This window comes from Rhinopithecus roxellana, chromosome 12 (genome assembly GCF_007565055.1).
Source record: "Rhinopithecus roxellana isolate Shanxi Qingling chromosome 12, ASM756505v1, whole genome shotgun sequence".
In the NCBI taxonomy this organism is placed as follows: domain Eukaryota; kingdom Metazoa; phylum Chordata; class Mammalia; order Primates; family Cercopithecidae; genus Rhinopithecus; species Rhinopithecus roxellana.
In genome coordinates this window covers 81,546,954-81,555,893 of record NC_044560.1, presented here as the reverse complement: position 1 = coordinate 81,555,893, position 8,940 = coordinate 81,546,954, and the positions used below count along the sequence as shown (strand labels likewise).

At 45.2% G+C, this 8,940-nt stretch overlaps 1 pseudogene; it reads right to left on the bottom strand.

The window, feature by feature from the left end:
• Positions 1-458: 458 nt before the first annotated feature.
• Positions 459-1,577, bottom strand: LOC104664926 (annotated as a pseudogene).
• Positions 1,578-8,940: the final 7,363 nt, after the last annotated feature.

The following is an 8,940-nucleotide window of genomic DNA, read 5'->3' as shown; positions in this document are numbered from 1 at the left end:
GCAAACTTCCAAATTACTATTTAGTCTTTTGTACTTCAAGCTTGAGCTACTTTTCATGGGTACTAAGTTAGGTATTCAGAGAGCCTGCTTAGGACTGGTTAGGTACCAGTTGGAATTAAAAGTTTCTCTCCCAAACAGCAGATGAACCACATATATATTTTTTTAAAGATACAATATCATAACTTTATTCAGGAGATAATCAAATACAATACAGGACTGACACTGACACATAAAAATTATATAAATCTGCTTGCAAGATTTTCCAGAAGAGGCCCAGTCATTATAAAAAATAAAGGGAAACCAGGAGGGTGCCTAAATGACTGCAGTGTTTCAAGTAAACATAAGCGTTTCCACACTCCCTTGTAGTGAAGGCAGCCCCAGGTGCAGGTGGTCCTACTAGCAGGAAGATTAGGAGGCAGCAGCTGTGCAGAAGCCATGTTTCCTGGCCCTGCCAGAGCTCAACTACAGGCCTTGCTGAACTCCTGGAGAGCCCACCGCTTGTTCTCCGTTGCCTGCTTGAGTACGGTGTACTCTTTCACCAGCCTGTCAAACTCCTCCCCAAGCACCTCATAGGAGTTCAGGACCTGTCTTGACTTCTCCAGGTCCTGCTCCTGTAGGTGAATGGCTCCCTCCAAACAGTCCCGAATCAGACGATGAACTTCCACTTTCTCAACAGTGTAAGTGTCAGACAAAATCTGTACCTCCTCCATCCTCAGCTTAAGGATCATAGCACTACACTTGACTTCCAGGTACTGGGCATTGATGCGGTCCAGCTCGGATTGAGTCTAGCTGGTGTTCCTGAAGAAGCCTCTGCAGCAAAGTAGGGCAGCGGAGAAGCACCTGGGAGTAAGTAGTACTCTTCTTCTCCAGCAGCAACATCTGCTCCTTCTGCTGGCTCTTGGCATCCTGGCATTGCTGCTGCTCACCCACCAGGACCTCTGCGAGTTTCCACACCTTTGCTGCCTTCACGGTTTCACTGTCAGCATCTGAACTGGGATCATAGTAGCAGAGCAGAGTGAAACATTTCTTTTTGAGCTGCTCCTCTACTTCTTGCTGTAGCCGAGCCCTCATCCACACAAAATCCTCTGAGCGTGGCATGAGTTCCAGAAGGTCTGCTTTCTCCATCCCCAGCAGTGGAGGTATCTCCCTCTCCTGGCTAGGACCTAAGAGTCGCATCAGTTCGGTTACAAGTAGCCACTGTTCAAGGGTCTCATGGAACTTTTTGTCCTCAGAAGTTACATTTGTGTCTTGTATCTTCACATAGTAGTCCACAAGCAACTCTTGAAGGACTCCGTGTAAAATCTCAGACCTCAACCATGTTGTCTTATGCAGTTGAACTTCCTTCCATGCCTGAGCCTGCTCCTTTGCTAGGGTGAGGCTTAAGCCACTCTCATCCACATGCTGTGAGAGAGTCAGGAGAAGCTTGCTGAAGTATGGATTCTGTAACAAGTCTTCTTTACTCAGGTTACAAGGAGGAAGTTGTTTGCTGCACACCTGTTGAAGTATTTCCATCCCTTCTCCAGGTGAGCAGAAATCCCCGGATGCCATTTGATTTTCTTGGGATTCTAATCTGCACACCCTGGGGCAGCTGAAGCTCTCAAGGTGGTGCTGAGAACCTCGGCTGGGGTGGGCTGGTCAGCAGCATCTACACCCCAGAATCCGCCCGCGCCGGGGCTCAGGAACCTCTCGCTGGGACCCGGCGCAGGGGCTGCGGGAAGCGAGGCCCGGAAAGACTAAGCTCCAGATACTGTTAATAAAACATTGCAAGCTAGAAATCAGTTAGCACTCACATTTAGCTTGCATTTTGTTTTTCTTCCTTTTCAAGGTTCTTTGGAGGAGGCATCAAGAAAATACATTTGGACAAATCCTTCATCTCAAATATTTTCCCCTCATGAAACCAAAGGCATTGCTCCAAAATCATTTCCATTAATTAGACATGCATCTTGTATGACTGAAGGAGAATCCAGTCCACAAACTCTGGGTTAATTTTCTCTTCTGACATCTGTGTGTAGTGTTTCTCTGAGGAGCCGAATTATCTGCTCTCCAATGCTTTCCTCTCGGTGTTTTTTGGCCAGGAGCAAGGAGACAGGCAGCTTGCATTCTGGGACCAGCAAGCAATTCTGAGAACTGGAGCTGCTTAGGTTCTTTCACTCGTGCTTCAAAGGAACATGTTGAGTTTGCAGAGAATGAAGGAGAGAAAGACTCCAAGTTCCAAGCGGGGACCTGGGTAGTCTCTGAGCATCCCAGTGTACTTCCTCCCCACAGCCTCCTCACTGGGCTCCCAGCCACCAGTATTTGTCTCTTTAATCCCCCAACACAGAGCAACTAGATGGATTCCTTCCTTCCTTCCTTCCTTCCTTCCTTCCTTCCTTCCTTCCTTCCTTCCTTCCTTCCTTCCTTCCTTCCTTCCTTCCTTTCTTTCTTTCTTTCTTTCTTTCTTTCTTTCTTTCTTTCTTTCTTTCTTTTTCTTTCCTCTCTTTCTCTCTTTCTTTCTCTTTCTCCTTTCTTTTTTTCTGATGGACTTCTTTCTTTTTTCTTTCTTTCGATGGATTTATTTCTTTCTCTTTCCTTCTTTTTTTCTTCTTTCTTCCTTACTGCTGGATTTCTTTCTTTTTTCTTTTTTTTAAATTTCTTTTGATGGGTTTCTCTTTCTCTTTCTTTCTGATGGATTTCTCTCTTTCTTTTTTCTTTTCTTTTTTGTTTCCTTCTTTTGATGGATTTCCTCTTCTTTTTATCTTTCTTTCTTTCTTTTCCAACTTCCTTCCTTGCTTCCCCCCCCCCCCCCCCGCTTCTTTCTTCTATGGGTTTTTTTTTTTTTTTTTTTGAGACAGTCTTGCTCTGTCACCCAGGCTTGAGTGTAGTGGTGCAATCTTGGCTCACTGAAGTCTCAATCTCCTAGGCTCAAACAGTCCTCCAACTTCAGCCTCCCACTTAGCTGAGACTATGTGCCAGCAATCTGGCTAATTAAAAAAAAAAATTTTAGAGGTGGAGTCTTACTATGTTGCCCAGGCTGGTCTTGAACACCTAGCCTCAAGCAATCCTCCTCCCTTAGCCTCCTGAAGTGCTGTGATTATAGGCATGAGCCACCATGCCCAGCTGGATTTTTTCTTTTGATTGTAGTTTTATTATGTTCTTTTTGCTTAAAATAAACTTTTCTGGAGTAAATTCTGGACTCTGCAAGGTCCTTGTCCTATTTGTTATGGTGTTTGGGCAAGCCCTCAGTTTTCCTGCCCAGAGCAGGCCTAGGACCTTCACCTTCAGTGGCTTTCCTGGGATCCCCCACTACCCAGAAGTGCAGGGCTATTGCCTCTGCTCGTCCCCAGATCCTGACCCTCCACAGGCCTGCCAGGAGGGGAGGCACAACTTTACCCTCATAGGGATTTTTGGCTGCACCTGCGAGTTACATTGACATAAGACAGATGAATGAGAGAAAAACATACACATTTATTTAACACAAGTTTTACATGACACAGGGGCCTTATTAAGGAAATGAAGACCCAAAAAGGCAGTTAGAGTAAACATAGTGAATTGGACAAAAGGTAGTGCATTATGAAAATGTGACAAGGCCACATTTGGGTTGTCACAGATGGACATTTGGGTTGATTCCAAGTCTTTGCTATTGTGAATAGTGCCGCAGTAAACGTACGTGTGCATGTTTCTTTATAGCAGCATGATTTATAATCCTTTGGGTATATACCCAGTAATGGGATGGCTGGGTCAAATGGTATTTCTAGTTCTAGATTCTTGAGGTGTGGCACATATACACCATGGAATACTATGCAGCCATAAAAAAGGATGAGTTCATGTCCTTTGTAGGGACATGGATGCAGCTGGAAACCATCATTCTCAGCAAACTATTCTAAGAGCAGAAAACCAAACACTGCATGTCCTCATTCATAGGTGGGAATTGAACAATGAGATCACTTGGACACAGGAAGGGGAACATCACACACCAGGGCCTATTGTCAGAGGGAGGAGGGGGGAGGGGTAGCATTAGGAGAGATACCTAATGTAAATGACGAGTTAATGGGTGCAGCACACCAACATGGCACATGTATACATATGTAACAAACCTGCACGTTGTGCACATGTACCCTAGAACTTAAAGTATAATAATAAAAAAAAAAAAAAAATTTTTAAAAAGTGAAAAAAAAAAAAAAAAGAAAATGTGACAAGGTAAAGGGGCTTGGGCTAACATGGTTAGTTGTGTGGAGAAGTGGCCAGGAAGATAAGGATGAGTCTAACAAGGTTTGTGTGTGCAGATTTTTCTTGGTCTCAATTCCCCATCCTTGATGGTAGTGGGACTTTGCTTCTGGTACAGAGAGTGCCTTCTTCACATGGGAATTATCTTTTGTTTTAAGAAACAGATCAGAATTGTCTTCTTGCATCTGCTGTTTTCTTATCTGTTTTTAACTCAAAATAGTCAATATTCTACAGCAGCAGATCTGGGGGCAACATGTTCTGAACTCCCTCATTTCTGAGTGTCAGTGTCTTCCAGTCACAGACCACCAGGAACACACCTGCAGTTGACCAGCTGGGTTTGTTACTTGATGTGGTGAGGAAGGATGCTCTCCACAAAACAATCATGGGGCATCTCAGGAAGAAGATATTGATGAAAACTCTAGAGTCTGGGCTTTGGTTGGGTAATGTTGAGGAGGGTGTAAGAAGGTGATGTTTGCCTTGGACCGGGTACTGATAGAAAGCAAGAACGACGCTATGGTTTGGTATCTTGATATTGACAGGGAGGGCAGACTAGAGTGAGGACAAGGTAATTGGTAAAGAAGCAGTAGTCACTCATTTTTACCAAAAGTGATGGTGTTTAGGAGGGCTGCACAGTGATTTGTTTTTGTCTAGTGACCTCACCTGATGTTGGTGTTCTGTGAGATCAGGTATCTCTAGCATAAAGAACATGGTCTCGCTGTGAGTGTCAGACCAGTTTCCAGATGTCAGGGGCCCATGCCTTCCCTTAGGACTCTTCACTCTCAGCCTGATCCATGTCTACACCTTGTAGTGCCAACCCTGAGGCTCTTCCTGTTTATGTATTTATTGAGACAAGGTTGCTCTGTCACCCAGACTGGAGTGCAGTGGCATCATCATAGCCAGGTGTGGTGGTGCATATCTCTAAACCCAGGTATTTGGGAGACTGAGGCATGAGAATAGCTTGAACCTGCAACCCAGAAGGCAGAGGTTGCAGTCAGCCAAGATTGCACCACTGCATTCCGGCCTCAGCAACAAAGTCAGACGTGTCAAAAAAAAAAGAGAGAGAGAGAGAAAGAAGAAAGAGAGAGAGAGAGAGAAGGAAGGAAGAAAGGAAGAGAGAAAGAGAGAGAAAGAAAGAGAAAGAGAGAGAAGGAAGGAAGGAAGGGAAAATTTTTAAAAAGAAAATGGATGGGAAACACTTCAAAACTTTAAGGGCTATAGGAGTGAGGGCATCACTTTTCTGAATGGCACGTGACTGTTAGGAGGTGGCACAGTAAACACTGTCCCTCACTATGCTGTCATCACTGGGGTGAGGACTCTTCTCCATTCAGCCCTCCTGATTCACTTTCCACTCTTCACTCTGCTGGGGTGCCAGGAAGCTGACCTGTAAGGATTTCAACAATGGACCATTCTGCCCTCTGGCTTCTGGTTGGTGTTGGTTAATGGAAATATTAATCGGAGATTGCCTGGAGGAAGAAGAAAGGGTCAGGGTATTTACCACCAAACTTCTTCCCTGCCTTTGTCCTATGGGGCAACTTCTCTCACAGCTCTCTCTCCAGGTTCTAATAAATGTTCCCTCTCCTTTTCCTTGCTTTAACCCTGCACACATGCTTCAGACAGTCCCTTTGTTAAATTTTCCTTGAGAATGCCGCTTGAGTGACATCTATTTCCAGTGTATTTCTAGCATGCATTCATGCTAAATTATACCATTAGATTTTCACATTCACTCAAGAAATAGAAGCCACTGACCAAGTTCGCACAACCCAAAAGCAGTGACGCTGGAATTTTAGGCTCCTGGTTCATAGTTTCATGTCAGTTTTTTGACCCTCTCATTCAGAGTGGGGCTAGTTTATCTAGCAATCAGCTCAAGTGACTTCTTGTATTCTAGATGGGTGTTTTCCAAACTGTGGAGCCATGAAATTGATTTAGAGAGTCATGACCCAGTATTACAAGAAAACCAAATAGAAACTGTTAGAATGCATCCCACGTAGTAAAGGCAAGTATTGTTTGACTGAACTTTGGCTTCATCTGTATGTATGTGTGTGTGGTATCTGTGTAGAGTTGCAGTGTAAAATCTATACCTTACTCCGGGCCACAGTCCAAAAGATTCTGAAAGCCTTTGTTCTTTTGGTTTTCTTTTTAGAGAAAGGGTCTTGCTCCAGGCTGGGGCAAGGGTCGTCCAGGCAGGAGTGCAGTGGTTCAATCACAGATCACTGCATCCTCGACCTTCTGGGCTCAAGTGATCCCCCCACCTCAGCCCTCATGGGTAGCTGGGACTAAAGGCGTGTGCAACCATGCCCTGCTAATTTTAACAAAAAAAACTGTAGACGTGGGGTCTTACTGTGTTGCCCTGGCTGGTCTTAAACTCCTGGCCTCAAGCAATCCTCCCACCTGGGCCTCCCAAAGCACTAGGTTCACAGGCATGAGCCACCTGCTTGGCTGAAAGCCTTTGTTCTGTAAAGAGCAGCAAAGCCCTCTGAGACCTGAATGGGTGAGGCAGCTCCAATGTGGGTGGGCACAGAACCTCTCATGATTTAGCATGCACTGTGATCCTCTAATAATGAGTGCATCCTGCAGGCCTCCTGAGCATCTGGGACCAGAAAACCCTCTTAGTCTAAAACACACAGCCCTACTCTTCTGAGAACTGCGCTTTGGGAAGTACTGCTTCTGGGAGAGGTGAGTTGCACAGGAGAGCCAGCACCTGCTCTTGGGAGGCCCCTGTGCTGATGTAGGCCACCCAGGATAGGGGCAGATGGGCAGGAGCAGAAGGAGGGATGCCGGCCCATGGATTCCAATCCATGCAATTAGTTCACTAGGCGTGAAGGCTACCTTCCAAAATTTTGGAATTCCATGTGGTAACCCAGGAGTTTAATCATTTTTGTATCTTCACAGCAGCACCGTAGCTTGACTCTCAGCAAACATCTGCTGAATGCACAAATGACTCCTGTGCACTGTTCCTGCCCCTCCAGGGAGCCAGTGACCATAATAAAAAGAGAATGGGCTTTGGAGTCAGAACCACATCCAGTTTGTGACTTTGAATATGTTACTTATTCTCTCTGAGCTATAGCTGCTTCTCAGGTGAATGCAGATGGTAATACATTCCTCAGCATTGTTGTGGGTATTAAATGAAGTAATATACAAAGGCCAAGCTGAGTTCCTGATAGCTGATGCCTTGGTAATGTTTTTTTTTTTTTTTTCCCTCTCCCTTAAAGTCCTTCTCTTACTTAAATTTGTTCTATAGCTTTATCACCTGTTTATTGTCTGTTACCTGCTTGCTTTTGAGATTGCTACCTTGTCTATCAGCTGTTTCTAGTTTGGGACTAAAGACTGTCTCCTTGTACTACATTCACTATTACTGGTTTTATTCATCAAAGCCTCCTACTGCTCCTTAGGTAGACTAAATATTGAGAAGGGAAGAAGAAAAGTAGGGGGTGAAGAATTGTTTTTTTTCAGACCCGCAACATTCCCCTCTAATCAGCCTGGCCTGTTGACTTCTGTCTCAGTCTGCTCCTGCATATTTTCCAGCTCCTTCTTCATTTCTTAGTGCCAACATGCAGAGAGAGCTGGCACCATTGTAGACCAGAGACTTCTCATGGCACTTTGCAGCATTATATGGCCCATTTGTGGTAATAATGTATAATTTATCTGTCTGAGAAATGTGGGACATTCTTGAGGACAATAGTTAACAGTGACGATCGTTATGTCCATATTTAATTTTTGAGAGAGTAAAAAAAAAAAAAATCATTAAATGTTTGGTGAGCATGAAGGGGGCTTCAGGCCTGTAAGAGATTTGAAGAAATGTAGTGTATGGTTTTTATGGGAATAAGTGAATGACTGAATGGACCCATAGCTGGGAAGAAGCATGAGGCAAGACAAACAGGCTGCATGTGGCCATCCCTCGGCTCCACCTCCTGTTACTCTTCCTCTAGTGGTTCCCAGGACTCAGGGTTGAGTCCAAGCCTGCAGCCTCCCACAGAGGGGCCATCATCAGGCATGAAGCCAAGATGGGCAACTTTGCTTACTCACTTCAAGGAAAGTCTGCAGATGTGGCCTCAGCCCAGGGTCCTCGGGAAATGCAGAGGTGTTCAATCTCTCATGTCTATAAAGCATCCACAAGACCCTTTTCAATACCTGGGCTCCCATATCCCTGGTAGAAACTTGCACTGTAGACAGGCAGGTCTCTAAGGCCCATACTCTGGTCCGGTGTGTGGCTTTTATTCTGTGCCTGGTGAGCAGTGATGGCTGAGTAAATGTTTGTTAAAGGACTGATTGACCCAGGGAACAGATAAGTGAGTGGAAAAAAAATAGACGTGCAAGCTCCAGGTTGTGCAAGGGCCTGAGTCACTGTAGATTCTGCAGTCCCTGGGGAGGTCTGGCTGGGTGGTGTTGCTCTCCGGAATCCTGAGCCTTAGGCTTTAGCTCAGCCCCTCTCAGAACAGGACAGAGCTCCTGGACAACCAATTGTGCAAAAGGCTGAGGGACCTCCCAGTGATGTCTCCCTTTCAGTCAGAGGGAATGTTACTCCTGTAATGACCTAAGGACTTAGAAAGATCTGTGTGAAAATGCTTGGTCTGCATAGGACAGGAATTCTGGGCTTGATTGAGAGCAGCGGTAACTTCTTCCAGTTCATCCTGGTTGCTGGAGTTTGAATATTTGACCCTGCAAACCTCTTGTTGAAACTCAATCCTCAGTGTTAGAGGTGGGACCTAATGGAAGGCGTTTGAGTCATGGGGTGGATCC